Raw genomic sequence first — 15,646 nt, forward strand, 5'->3', positions numbered from 1 at the left:
GTGGTTAAAACTGCTCAAATATGCGAAGAACTTCAGATTCCTTTCCCTGAAGTTGTACCAGGTGAAGATGTGGAACCACTGGACTTCTATGTGTTTAGAGGACACAGCAAAGCTCCAACTGTGATCCACATCCCTCTTTTCAATGCTGTTAACTGCAAAGGTAACTCCGGGTTACTGAAAATAATGATTCTTGTATATAGTTGGCTTTGCTGTAATAGTATACTCCACTTAGTGGTGAACTGTGACCATTAGAGCTAGGCCTTCAACTTGGCCAAAACACGAGGAAAACATGTACCTCAACAGTAATGCTAACTTCTGCTTGACACCCTATAGGATTTTAGCAGTTTGTTGGCTTCTTGTTTGACAATTTAGATACCATAATGTAACTGCTGAAGCATTTAAAGTGGGATGGAATCCTCAAAACAGCAGGTTCTAGATTAAACACAGACATTTGAAGCTTCTACAAGACATTCCATGTTTAACTTGAAGGTTGTGAAAGACATGGTACCAAGATATATAGTTTACGTTTAGTGGTTTCACAGTCACTCTTTCAGTTTTCCATTTCTAACAGCCCACGGATTAGGCTGCCACTTGTATTCAGTCAGTGACATGTCTAGGACGTCCAGAAGGCTTAGAGTGATTTTTTTTTTCTCACAAATGGTCCTCTGCCACTTCCAATTACTGTGATGGTTAATCCAATGTGTTAGAACTTCCTTTCAGTTCTTGAAGTCGTAACCAGTAGGAGAGCTCACCTATTATATCAAAATCAGTATTGGAAAGTCTGTTAACTCAACAGCCATCTTAGTTACATCCCCAGGCAGTTCATTCCAATCATACCAGGACTATGGCTATGTCTTTGAATTTGGAAAGACTCATAAAAGCAAAATGTAAAGTTATGTTTCAAAAATTTGAAAGATATTTGAAACAAAAAGAGTATTAACTCAAATAATGCTCAGAAAACAGTTTTTCAGCTTCTGATTACTGCGCATGTGTATATTTCCACAACAAGGCGGAACTCCCTGCTTGCAACTTTACCAGCAATAAAAGATAGCTGACAATAAAATGAGTAGTATTCTAATACATGCAGAGTTTAAATACACGCATAATTCTATCAAATAAAAATGAACCAAAATTGCTCACATGCACTTTTTAGTTCTCAGAAATCATTAGGCTTTCTCTGACAGTCTAGAAGGCCTTGAGGCTTTCACCACTGACTGGACTGCATGTACTGTGAAGTAACAGAAATGTAGAATGCTCTAAATGTCTGTTTCCTCAGGAGAAGTTGAGAAATGGCAGAAAAAATATCCAACCTTTCAAATGAGCTACTCATAAAGATAAAATGATCGCAGATCTTCTGGAGAAAGCAGCTGAAAACATCAAAAACAACAAGGAGAACTTGCTCAAGGAGATTGAGAACATCATTTCAGAGAAGAAGAAAACTTGTGGAAATATATGAAGATTGAAGTAAAACACATCCATACAAATACTTCCAAACAACAATCCAAATATCTGTCATTTTGGATTTGGATAGTTAGTTCATTCAATCATGCTTTATTTTGATAGTCCGCTATAGATGATTTACAGTTACTGAATTATTAACCAACTTTTTGGTAACTTTTCTTTTTTCTGAAATAATCTGAAGCGATTATGCCTTTTTTCTTGTTTCTTGACTGTTCCTTTTGTTATCTCATTAAAAGATTATAAATATAAATGACTTATAAACTAAACATTAGTTCAATTAAAAATACTAAAATATAACTGAAAATAAGCCCATAATCACCAATACATTATTATTATTTTTTTCATTTTATTATTATTATTTGTTTTTGTTGTATTGTATGTGTATGCATGTGTACAATGTATTTGTGGGTCTACACTGGAACTAAATGTCATGATTGACTTATATCTGCTTCAAAAGAGTTAGCATGATCTTAGTTTTATATGCATTGTTCTGTGTTTTTACTTTTACTACATGACATAAAAATTCCTTATTAAAAATCACTTAACAAGCAAAAGTCACCAAGTCTTTTTCAAAGGCATGATCAGTGTTTATTATGAAGTAATAAAAATTGTATTATGTTGTACTTTGCAGCTCTGCACAAGTCCTGTAGTCAAATGTCTTGCATCTGGTGCTTGAATGAGGAACTACAGGTCCTGTGACCAAGGAGCCTCTCGCAGGGCTGCAGCAATCCTTAACTCGTGAAATACGGCACTTTTTTTTTAATCATAGCAGGTTACACACGGCCTATGCAGCATTAAAATGGCAGCACATAAACTGCAGTGTTGGGCAAATTAATCATTTTTTCCCCCATCGAGACAAAACAACAGCAAGAATATGCCCACATTAACAAGAGCACAGGTTAACATACACCAATCGACTATATCATTAAAAACACCTCAGTGTTTCTACTCATTGTCCATTTTATCAGCTCCACTTACCACATAGGTGCTCATTGTAGTTCTACAATTACTGACTGTAGTCCATCCGTTTCTGTGCATGCTTTGTTTACTCCCTTTTACCCTGTTCTTCAGTGGTCAGGACCCCCATGGACCCTCACAGAGCACGTATTATTTGGAGAGTGCATCATTCTCAGCGCTGCAGTAGCACTGACGTGGGCTTGTGCATGTTAGTGTGTGTTGTCTTGGTGTGACTGGGTCAGATACAGCAGTGCTGCTGGAGTTTTAAACACCTCAGAGTCACTACTGGGCAAAATAGTCCTCTACCCAAAACCATTCAGCCAACAGCTCCCTGTAACCACTGTTGAAGGACTAGAGGAAGGTGCAGCAATAGAGGAGTCACTTTGACTGTACTTCTACAAGGAGCACCAGCAAAGTTGGAGTATTTATTAAGAAGTGAACAGTGTTTAAAAACTCCAGCAACACTGTATCTGATCCACTCATACTAGCGCAACACACACAAACATGCCATCACTACATCAGTGCTCATGAAGAGGTTTGTGATAACCTTTACTGTACCCTTTGTGAGGTTGTGATCCGTTATTTTCTGCACTGTAAAAAAATGGCTCATCAGATCAACCTAAAAGAAAATAATGAATTTAGTAACATGCAAACTTAACTAGTTTTCTTCAACTCAAAATGACATTCATTTAAAGCATTTATTTAGGTGTATTTATAATTGACTGATTATCACATTAAGTATATTTTAGGTTGATCTAAAGAGCTATTTTATTTACAGTGTGTATATGCTATATGTTATTAATAATGTTGCAATTGAAGCCAGGAGTGTCGTAGATAAGTGTGTTTACTCATAGGAAGCAGTGACAGGAGAACTGAAATGTACTTCTGTGTTAGTGCCCTTAGTTATCTGTTATTGTGTGATTCATCATTACATTTTCCTCCACTGTGCAGTGCTGTGTGGAACACAGTCTTTTGGCTTTTGTAGACACTTTCCTTCACCTCCACATATTAAGCTTGTTAACCTCCGAGTTCTCTTTACATTTTCACCATTAATAGCTTCTTATTTGATATTACTTCACCATTTATTACTATTTTGTGTGCCCCTCCAATACAAGTGATGGTTTTCCCTACTAATGTACTAATTGTACTATGAGGTCATGATTAAGTAGCCTATAGACCAAATCAGAATGCTTGTAGACATGAATGTTTAAAATGGCTATACATCCAAACAGAACAGCTCAATTTTCGAGAGAGAGAGAGAGAGAGAGAGAGAGAGAGAGAGAGAGAGAGAGAGAAAGAGGCCACTATTACCCCAGAGCAGCTAGCACTGGCTGAGACTTTTAAAGTGAAGTGCAGCACAGGTATATGCTAGAAATGAATGCTGAACCTCTTTTAATGTCAAATTAGCATGATCTGTTTGAAATTGTGAAAGTGTGACTAGAAGTATCAATTATTCTTACCTCATTCACCATGTTAGACACAATCAGTGCCGACCACACATCTGTCAGGCTGAAGTGGTCTTTTTCTGAATAGTATTTTGCCAACTTTTGACCCATTTCCTTCAAACTCACACTGCCATCAGCAAGCCTTTGGACAATGTCGTTTTTCACCAAGTCCAATTTGGTTGACCAGTCTGGTTCTTTGTATAATGATGCCATGCACCTTCAGAGAACAGTTGAACAAGACAGTGTTTTAATTTAAACAAACAAATAAATAAATAAATTGTCATCAACAGCCAAAATACAAAAATGCTAAATCATCAGTTTGGACTTTTTTGAAAATTTGACCAAACAAAAAAGACTCCACAGAAAGTGAACTGTGAAAAATATCTCTTTAAATTGAGGTTTGTTAGTATGTGTCCATGAATTGTTATGTTCCATGTTCAAGACGAACACCAGAGATGCTGGGATAAAGTGTACATGTGTTTATTGGACTAGTCACTGTTAACTGTTCCAGGTGCCAGTTTGTTACTGTGCAGCACAGACAGTCAAGGCGTTACTATCCAAACCAACAATTCAGTGAAATGCTGTTACATTTTAACAAGGCTGCAAAGTGCAATGGTTTTGCTTGTGTTAAAGATTAAAGGTGAATAAATCAGTGTATTTCTTTTATTACAAGTACAAATAACCTGGAAAAAAATATTTTATGACATCAGCACAAGTGTATTACGTGCCTGAGAAACTCTGTTTGGGAAACTGCAGGGTGGAGCAGAGGGCTTGTCTGTGTTTAGACCTCCTGTAAATCATTTTATAAGACCCTATGCCACATTACTCCGCCCCATCTCTGCCTGATTGGATCAGAAAATGTGGGACACTCCGGGTAGAGAGCTGCAGGTGGTTTTACTTCCATGGGTGAAAAACTACTGCCAAAAACATACTGATAAGAAAGATGTTAAAACAAGAAAGACGGGGAAAAAAATCCCCTGCACATTTTTTTCACTAGTGAGGTGGCCCAGACAAGTAACATATGAGAAATAAAATAATACATAAAATACTGGATGATGTGGTCCTGTGGTCTCTGAGTGATAAGGAGGAAAAAACATGAGTGGAAACAACTGGAGGGACAATTTTTTTTTGATGGTTGAAATTGTGATGCTACAAATATTTATGTTACACTGTAAAAAGCAGTTCATCAGATCTACTTGCTCAATGTGGTAACAAGTAAATGAACTAGCTTTATTCAACCTAAATAAATACTTTGAATAAACAGTTTCAGTTTAGTTTATTAAGTTGAATAAAACTAGTTTTATTGCTTGTTGCTACATCGAGTATTTTTTTAAGTAGATCTCATCCACTTTTTACAGTGTATACAGGCAGAAAAAATGTTTAAAAAAGTGGAACAGGGATTCCATACAAACTGGTCTCAAAATCAGCAACTTTCATCCTGGACAGATATAAACACAAAAAAAATAATGAGTTCAACAGTTTGCACGGCCAACTTTACATGACAAATCAATTAGATACATCTTTATCCATCAGAGAACAGGGTAAAGTAATGCTTTAAATCTTCATAGACATTTATCTATGCATGGATGTAATGTGTATGTATATGCAGTACTAGTCAACCACATCAAACGTGATTATTCTCTTGGAGATCATACTTGGATTGTATGATTAGATTAAAAATCTATAATAAGAGAAATGTAATGGTGCATCATCATAATTTACCAAGTGGAACAAATCTATATTTGCCAGAGGGAAGCAGTAATGTATCCCTATCATGATTTTATAAAGCGGCTCATCAGATCTATGTGAAGAAATGACTTATTGTGGTAACAAGTAAACTACTTAACTGTTTTTTTCCAACTTAAATGAATACTTTGAATGAATGATCATTTCAATCAAAGTCATTTTTTGAGTTGAAAAATTCTGCTTCAGGCACTGCAGAATGGTCTTTCTTCTTCTGGCCAAATGCTGCGTCTCCACTTCATTCAGAGAGTGACCAATTCTCACCTCACAGCTAGACACACTACACTACACAAATACATTTCAAATATGTGCATCACACCAAACAGTGAAAAGAAATTTTTAAAAAGGGAAACAAATACCCTTGACTACTTCTGATTTGGCCCATCTCTGAAAGGAAATCCAAGGGATCCATCCATCCATCCATCCATCCTCCACCCCTTATCCAGGTCTGGGTCACAGGGGCAGCAGCCTAAGCAAAGAAGCCCAGGCGTCCCTCTCCCCTGCCACCTCCTCCAGCTCTTCCGGAGTGATACCGAGGGATTCCCAAGACAGTCGAGAGATATAATCCCTCCAACGTGTCCTGGGTCTTCCCGGGGTCCCCTCCGCATCTGACATGTCTGGAACACCTCCCTAGGGAGGGGTCCAGAGGCCATCCTTACCAGATGCCCAAACCGCCTCAGCTGGCTTCTCTCAACGTGGAGGAGCAGCGGCTCTACTCCAAGCCTCTCCCAGATGGCTGAGCTTCTCACCTTATCTCTAAGGGAGAGTCCGGCGACCCTGTGGAGAAAGTTCATTTCGGGTGCTTGTATCTGTGATCTCGTTCTTTCGGTCATTACTCAAAGCTCGTGACCATAGGTGAGAGTCAGAAGATAGATTGACTGGTAAATTGAAAGCTTCGCCTTCTGGCTCAGCTCTCTCTTCACCATGACGGACCGCTTTAGGGTCCGCATTACTGCAGACACCGCACCAATCCGCCTGTCAACCTCTCGCTCCATCCTTCCTTCACTCGTGAACAAAATCCCAAGATATTTAAACTCCTCCACTTGGGGCAAGAATTCACTCCCTTACTGCCGGCTATATGAACCAATCTCCTTCTCTGTTTGTGCAGGGACTTTATGGCCCGTAACAACAAGCCCCTCACCCCGTACTCCTGGAGAACTCCCCACAGGATCCCCCAAGGGACGCGGTCAAATGCCTTCAAAAATCCACAAAACACATGTAGACTGGTTGGGCAAACTCCCACACACCCTCCAGAATCCTGGTCAGGAAAGGGATGAAAAGAGTAAATGTGAGAAACGTTAATTATTTCTTGAATGTCGTTGCCATTTTATTTACTTGAACACAATGTTTAAAACTGCCATCATAAAGTGGAATAATTCAGCAGGACAAGAAAGTTGTATTCGACTTTAGCTCAAATAATGAACGTTAAAAGATAAGGAACACTTCTGCACACTGCTGGACAGAATTAAGGAGAAAACTGAATCATCATATCAGGCATTTTACCCACTTACAGGTGAAGAAGTGAAACTTTTACCAAACCTCTTGGGAAAATGCTGAACACGGCCAAACGTGATTAATGTTAATGTCTGTGTTAAGCATCAAAGTCCACAGAATAATCATGGAAGAACTTTGATTATTATGTTATCTACACTGTAAAAACTGATGAGTTAAGTCAGCTCTGATGATTTGAGGAAACTAATTACACTGTAAAAAGTGGCTTGTCAGATCTAAAAATACTTAGTGTAAATTAATAAATTAACTAGTTTTAACTTATTTAACCTAAAAAACTACATTGATTGAAAAAATCATTCATTCAAAGTATTTATTTAGGTTGAATAAAACTACTTAATGTACTTTATCACATTAAGTATTTTTTTTAGGTGGATCAGATGTGTTACTTTTTACAGTGTACCTCAAGTTCAACAGCTCAAATCATTCGACCATACATAATTACCTGAACTGAGCATGAACAAAACACATGTTTACTGCTGTATTCAGAAGTAAATTGATTAAATTGTACTGACTCCATTTGATTGGTTGATAATAAAATGATTCAGTATTTTTGGGACTTATGTTTAAGCTGTACTACCTCAATACAATTAACTGTAAATTAAATTCACTGCTAGGCTACACTCATTTTAACACATTCATATTGTCTTGCAAAGATATGATAATAGACACTTGTACACTGATTGAAAGTCAGTGTTGAAGAGATGAATTACCACATTTTGTTCTGCTGGGTGTTGTTCTGTTGTGACTAAATGCTACAGAAACTATACTGTAAAAAGTGGCTCACCAGATGAAAAAAAATGACAACAAGCAATTGAACTATTTTTATTTCAATTAAAAAAAAGATTACTTTGATTAAAAGAAATGTTCATCCAGAGTGTTAATAGAGGTTGACTACAACTAGTTCAATTGCTTCTTACCACACAGAGTCAGCTTGAACTGAAGAGGCATTATTTATTGTGCTACAGTAGTTCATGGTTCAATTCTTCAGGAAAATGTTCCCAAGTTAAACATGCAGTTTTTCCTGTTCACCCAAAATGTGTAGGGTTTTCCTAATCTAATTAATCTACAGTTGAGTCTCAGCCGTTCATACATGCTGATAGAAATTCATTTAAAGGGAGAGCTATTACAGATGTTATGGCAAGGGGGAAAATTTGGGTATGTTTTACATTGCAAAGTGGTGCTATTCTATAAAAAGGTGTCTCGTCAGATCTACTTAAAATAATTACTTCATGTGGTAACAAGTAAATTAACTAGTTTAATTCAACCTAAAATAAATAATTGATTACACTGTATATCCAGATAAGTTTAATGTATCTAAAAAAAGAGGAAACTGCTTGCCTTAAAAGAGTTACGCAATATGTAGTGAAAACTTGAGTTAGCTTTACTTGAAATGTCAAGTTTTTATGCCTAAAATTCTACTTAGTATCTTGAGCTCAAATAAAAAAATTTTTGATCAGTAATATTCATGGAAAAACAAACAGAATGGCTCATCAGATCAACTGAAAAAAATACTTCAGGTGGTAACAAGTAAATTAAATTGTTTTCTTCTTCTTCTTCTTCTTTCGGCTGCTCCCTTTAGGGGTCGCCACAGTGGATCATCTGCCTGCATCTTGCCCTATCCACTGCCTCCTCTACTTTTACACCAACCATCTCCATGTCCACCTTCACTACATCCATAAACCTTCTCTGAGGTCTACCTCTTCTCCTTCTACCCGGCAGCTCCATCTCCAACATTCTTTGACCAATATATCCACTATTCCTCCTCAACACATGTCCAAACCATCTCACCCTGGCCTCTCTGGCTTTATCTCCAAACTGCTCCACCTTCACTGTCCCTCTGATCTGCTCATTTCTAATCTTGTCCATCCTTGTCACTCCCAACGAAAATCTCAGCATCTTCATCTCCGCCACCTCCAGCTCAGCCTCTTGTCTTTCAGACAGAGCCACAGTCTCCAAACCATACATCATAGCAGGACGCACTACTCTCTTGTAAACCTTCCCTTTCACTCTTGCTGCTATCCTTCTGTCACACATCAGCCCTGACACCCATCTCCACCCACTCCATCCTGCCTGCACCCTCTTCTTCACCTCTTTTCTACACTGTCCATTGCTCTGGATGGTTGACCCAAGATATTTGAAGTCATCCACTTTTACGACCTCTACTCCTTGCATCTTCACCTTTCCACCTGCCTCCCTCTCATTCACACACATGTATTCCGTTTTGTCTCTACTGACCTTCATTCCTCTCCTCTCCAGTGCAGACCTCCACCTCTCCAGATTCTCTTCCACCTACTCTCTACTCTCACCACAGATTACAATGTCATCTGCAAACATCATGGTCCATGGAGCCTCCTGCCTGACCTCATCTGCCAACCTGTCCATCACCACTGCAAACAAGAAGGGGCTCAAAGCTGATCCCTGATGTAACCCTACCTTCACCTTGAAACCATTTGTCACTCCAACTGCACACCTCACCACTTCTCACTATCCTCATACATGTCCTGCACCACCCTAACATACTTTTCAGCTACACCTGACTTCCTCATACAGTACCACAGTTCCTGTCTTGGCACCCTATCATATGCCTTCTCTAGATCCACAAAGACACAATGTAGCTCCTTCTGACCTTCTCTGTACTTCTCTACCAACACTCTCAATGCAAAAATTGCATCTGTGGTACTCTTTCTGGGCATGAAACCAAACTGCTGCTCACTGATTTGGACCTCTCGCCTTAGCCTTGCTTCAACAACTCTTTCCCATACCTTCATGGTGTGGCTCATCAACTTTATACCTCTGTAGTTACTGCAGCTCTGCACATCACCCTTGTTCTTAAAAATGGGGACCAATACACTGCTTCTCCACTCATCAGGCATCCTCTCACTCTCCAGGATTTTGTTAAACAACCTGGTTAAGTCCACTGCCTTCTCTCCTAAACATCTCCATAGGTATGTCATCTGGACCAACTGCCTTTCCATTCTTCATCCTTTTTAAACCTGTCCTCACTTCCACCTTACTAATTCTCTGCACTTCCTGATCCACTATCTCTCCCCCCGTTGTCTGCCTCTCTCTCTCTCTCTCGTTTTCCTCATTCATTAGTTCTTCAAAGTACTCCTTCCATCTACTCAACACTCTCTGTTCACTCACTAGTACATTTCTGTCTCTATCCTTTATCAGCCTAACCTGCTGTAAATCATTTCAGTTCTATCTCTCAGTTTAGCCAAGCGATACAATTCCTTTACTCCTTCTTTACTGTCCAGCCTCTCATACAGCTCATCATAGGCCTCAGCCTTTGCCTCTGCCACCATTCTTTTTGCTAAGCGACTAGCCTCACAGTACTCCTGCCTACTTCCTTCATCTCTCTGGTTATCCTACTTTTTCTTAGCTGCCTTCTTCTTCTGAATACTCTCCTGGACTTCCTCATTCCACCACCAACTTTCCTTGTCTTCTTTCCTCTGACCAGAAGAAACACCCAAAATATTCTTGCCAGTTTCTCTCACCACCTTAGCTGTAGTTTCCCAGTCCTCAGGTAGCTCCTCACTGCCCCCAAGGGCCTGTTGCAATTTTTCCCTGAACTGCCTGCAACCATCCTCCTCCTTCAGCTTCCACCATCTAATCTTTGGCTCTTGTGAGCATGTGGGGACGAGTGGGAGATTCTGGAGACGGGTTCACCACAGAGAGTGAGTCGAACACAGCCTTATGAGTTCCAATTCCCAGGTGTATTTAATCGTGGGTTCCAGCATACATGAGCAAACCACCAACATTTAGAGCAAAAACAAGAATAAACTGTATAAAAAGAGAACAAACATATAAAAAGTACTCAAGTCCGTAAAGACTTATATGCAGCACTTCCTAAACTGAGACTGGCTATCAGCAGCCAGCATGTCTAGCCACGAAGTTATCTAGGCCAAACGCAGGAACACAGACTCACATCAAGACAGACCAACCAACCCCTTTTCCTCCAAAAGGAAGCCCTCTTAAACCGGTAGCCCCACCCCCAATTAAGCTGGGCCGTACCATTACTACCGGCAAGGGTTACCTAAAAACACAAACATGACATACACACACTACTGCAGTAACAAAAGATACAGACATGTCATATATTGTTTTAGTGCACTTATCTACTAAGAATAATTAATTATATGTCCATCAATTTTAATATGTCTCCACCCTTAGGGCATTTCAGGAACTGTAACCCCCCCCCCCTTTAGTAGGCCGAGGGCCCTTCGGCTACTACAAGAGAAGGAGCTGGCTTGGCCGCCAGTCCCCCTGGAAATCCCAAAGGAGCAAGTAAGTATAACATTGTATATAATTTAAATGTCTCTAGAATCCGTCAGTGATGAACCAGAGCTACTGGCATCATCACAGCTCTGTCTTCACTCTCTTCCTCTTCTTTGTTTCTAACCTCATTCTACAGACAACCACCCTATGCTGCCTTGCTACACTTTCCCCTGGCACCACTTTATAATCTCCAATCTCCTTTAGGTGGCATCTCCTGCTAAGGATATAATCCACCTGTGTGCACCTCCCTCCACTCTTGTATGTCACCCTGTGTTCTTCCCTCTTCTGAAAATACGTGTTCACCACAGCCATTTCCATTCTCTTTTTTTTTTTTTTTTTGCCTGTCTTTTCTGGCAGATTTGCAATCAGAATTACGGTCAGACTGCGTTACTGTGCCAAACAAATTTACTTTTCCAAAATGAGCACTTTAGATCATAGGCTCATCTTGTCAGTGTTTCTTTCTTTCTTTATTTTTTAATTATTTAATTTCATTTTGATTATACATTTGATATTTTAATGAAATGTGTCAACATCATGCGAGACTTGACAGGCCAGGGGAATCTGAAAAGAAGGGAGAGGAGAGATAAGGGGGGGGGGGGTAAAAAAGGGAAATAACAAAAGGGCAGAAAAAACAGCGCAAATGCCACGGCGATAGTTCACCAACTGCTGCTCCTGAGAAAAGAAAAGAAAGTGTACCTGAGACGTACAGCACTTGGAAAGACTGCACACTGTGACTGTGATGTATGTGTATGTGGGTGAGGGTGTGGGTGTGTGTGTTTGTGAGTGCAGTACAGTATAAATTTGTCACAAGATGCACTCAAGAGCGAGGACAGAAAGCTGCGACAACATCTCCCCATCTTACTCCAAAATTCCTCTTTCTCCTCTAACTGACAACCAACCTGTGGTGCATATGAAATGACCACATTCAAAATTACACCATCAACCACTAAATTCAGGCTCATGATCCTGTCTGACACTCTCTTTACATCCAGAACACTTTTCACAAGCTGTTCCTTTAGGATTATCCCTACTCCATTTCTCTTCCTCTCTACACCATGATAGAACAGTTTAAATCCACCTCCAATGTTCCTGGCCTTGCTTCCTTTCCACCTGGTCTCCTGGACACACAGAATATCTACCTTACTTCTCTCCATCATGTCTGCAAGCTCTCTGCCTTTACCAGTCATTGTCCCTATGTTCAGTGTCCCTACTCTAACCTCCACACTCCTGCCTTTCCTTCTGTTTTGCTGCCGCCTAACCCACCTTCCTCCTCTCCTCTCTGATGGTCTTCGACCTACAGTAGTCCAATTTCCGCCGGCACCCTGCTGGTCAACAGCACCGGAGGCGGTCGTTGTTAACCCGGGCCTCGACCGATCCGATATGGCAATCATATTTGTGATCCGCAAGATAGTTTTGGCACAAGTTTTATGCCGGATGCCCTTCCTGACGCAACCCTCACCATTTAACCGGGCTTGGGACCGGCACCAGAAGTACACAAAGTACACCCCTAATGACTGGTTTACCTTACTATACTCATAAGTACTTAAATCTTGTGTACATACTGTCGTGTTCATCTATCTCAGTGTCAGTGGAGGCGTGGAAAGACTCACACAACAACGTCGAACTTTCAGTTGGATGGCGGATTTACTTGTTCTTGACAGCTTGCAACAAGCAGTATACAAAAATAGGTAAATGCTCTTTCTTGGTGCAGCAGGATAGGCTAACCCAACCGCACCGAGGAATACAAGCACTCAACTAACTGAAAAAGAAAACTCTTCCCCTCAAAGAAACATGTAACCATGCTATTGGCTAATGAAGGATTCATATGTAGAACACTTCATAAAAAACACACTAACACAACACAACTAGATGGTTAACAAAATCACTATCATTACATTGCCCCCCTTCTAGCCCTGCAGAGTCCCTTCTGCATTAACTAAGCCACTACCTGAACTAAAGGTAACTGAACAGTCCTTAATCTGTATAGTGAGCGGGGATGAGAACAGCTCTCCCACTTCGTGTGTGAACTTGCTCATTTTCAGCTAGATCCATGTCACTGCCGGAACCTTCTCTGACAGCAGTATTGCAACTTTTTTGACGTCGGCGCCGTGCTGTCAGCTGCCTTTTCTTCTTGCTTATCATCTGCTGAGCTGGAATCTGTTCGACTGCATCAAGCTGTTCTTTTTGAGCAGAGTCTGAAGACTTATGGTCGAGATGGGTGTACTTATGTCTGAGGCGTTGCACCCACAATGGTATGTCATCACTGAGATATGGCTGTAGACGATCATGGTGCAATACTCGCTCACCTCGACGATCTCCAACCTTGTACAGGACAGGCCCAAGACAGGCAGTGATGATGCAGGGACCTCGCCATGGAGCTTGGAGCTTAGGACTGTAGCCCTTTTTCCGGCTGTTGACCTTGTCCTTGACTAGATCACCCACACAATATGACTTTTCTTTTGCACGCAAGTCATAGACCTTCTTCTGATAAATTTGAGAAGTTCATAGGTTCTGTCGTGCCAGATGGTGAACTTGCTGGAGGTTGGACTGAAGTTCCTCCACATACGTTGGTGGTTCCTTCGCTCCTGGTGTGGCAATTGCTGTTCCCAGCCAGACATCATGGGGCTGAAACACTTCTCTACCCAGCATGAGTTGATTGGGAGTGAAACCAGTGGCTGAATGGACGGTACTGCGGTAAGCAGCTGTAAGCAGGGGAGATGTTCATCCCAATTTCGCTGATCCTGATCAACGTAGCATCTTATCATCTGCAATAGTGTCCGATTAAAGCATTCCACTTGACCATTGGAAGCAGGATGATATGGAGTGGTCCGGGTTTTTGTGACTTGCAGAAGACGACAGACCTCTGTGAACAAGACACTTTCGAAATTCCTGCCCTTGTACAGGACAGGCCCAAGACAAGCAGTGATGATGCAGGGACCTCGCCTTGGAGCTTAGGACTGTAGCCCTTTTTCCGGCTGTTGACCTTGACATAGACTAGATCACCCACACAATATGACTTTTCTTTTGCACGCAAGTCACAGACCTTCTTCTGATAAATTTGAGAAGTTCGTAGGTTCTGTCGTGCCAGATGGTGAACTTGCTGGAGGTTGGACTGAAGTTCCTCCACATACGCTGGTGGTTCCTTCGCTCCTGGTGTGGCAATTGCTGTTCCCAGCCAGACATCATGGGGCTGAAACACTTCTCTACCCAGCATGAGTTGATTGGGAGTGAAACCAGTGGCTGAATGGACGGTACTGCGGTAAGCAGCTGTAAGCAGGGGAGATGTTCATCCCAATTTCGCTGATCCTGATCAACGTAGCATCTTATCATCTGCAATAGTGTTCGATTAAAGCATTCCACTTGACCATTGGAAGCAGGATGATATGGTGTGGTCCGGGTTTTTGTGACTTGCAGAAGACGACAGACCTCTGTGAACAAGACACTTTCGAAATTTCTGCCCTGGTCCTTATGGATCTCCAGTGGAGCCCCAAAACGAGAGATGAAATCAAATACTAGTCTTTTCGCTGTGGTCTCTGCTCCTTGCTCCGGTATGGGGAACGCTTCCACCCAGCGTGTGAACTGGTCGATAATTATAAGGATGTATCTGTTTCCAGCTCTGGATTCTGGAAAAGGGCAAAGGACATCAAGATGTAGTCTGTCCATTGGTGTGCCAGCTTGGTAATTTTGTAACTTAGCTTGACCCGTTGGGCTGGTCATCTTGCAGGACTTACATTGCGGGCATTTTTTGACATACAGACATATGTCACTTCCCATGTTATACCAATGGTAGTGTTGCTCGCCAAAGAGATGGGTTATGAGATGGGTTATGAGAGGCCTCGGTCACCTCATTCTTGAGTGAAGTGGGAAAAAGGCGGAGTGAAGGTGCCATTCTAGTGGCAGCATCCCAGCGATAATAGAGAATGCCATCATGCAGCTCAATATGTGACCAGCAAAGCCAGTACTTCCTGACAGCTGGGCTCTCTAACATCACCTCGTCTGTAGCAGGCAATCGACCTTCCGTCATCCACCGGTGTAGGACTGAGAGGTCGGGATCAGCCAGCTGTTCCCTTCTGAGACTGTCTCTGTCCATTGGCTGTAGCCAGTTGCTAGAAGAACCGAGTGTCACTTCTCCACTTACGCGAGTATCAACTGTCATACTAAGCTGTTCAGCATCTTGTGCATCTTCACTCTTTTCTTCTTGTAGACTTGTACGTCTTACTGCTAGTGGAACTACGTCATCTACATCCTCT

The sequence above is a fragment of the Pygocentrus nattereri genome, chromosome 1 (genome assembly GCF_015220715.1).
Source record: "Pygocentrus nattereri isolate fPygNat1 chromosome 1, fPygNat1.pri, whole genome shotgun sequence".
NCBI classification, from domain to species: Eukaryota; Metazoa; Chordata; class Actinopteri; order Characiformes; family Serrasalmidae; genus Pygocentrus; species Pygocentrus nattereri.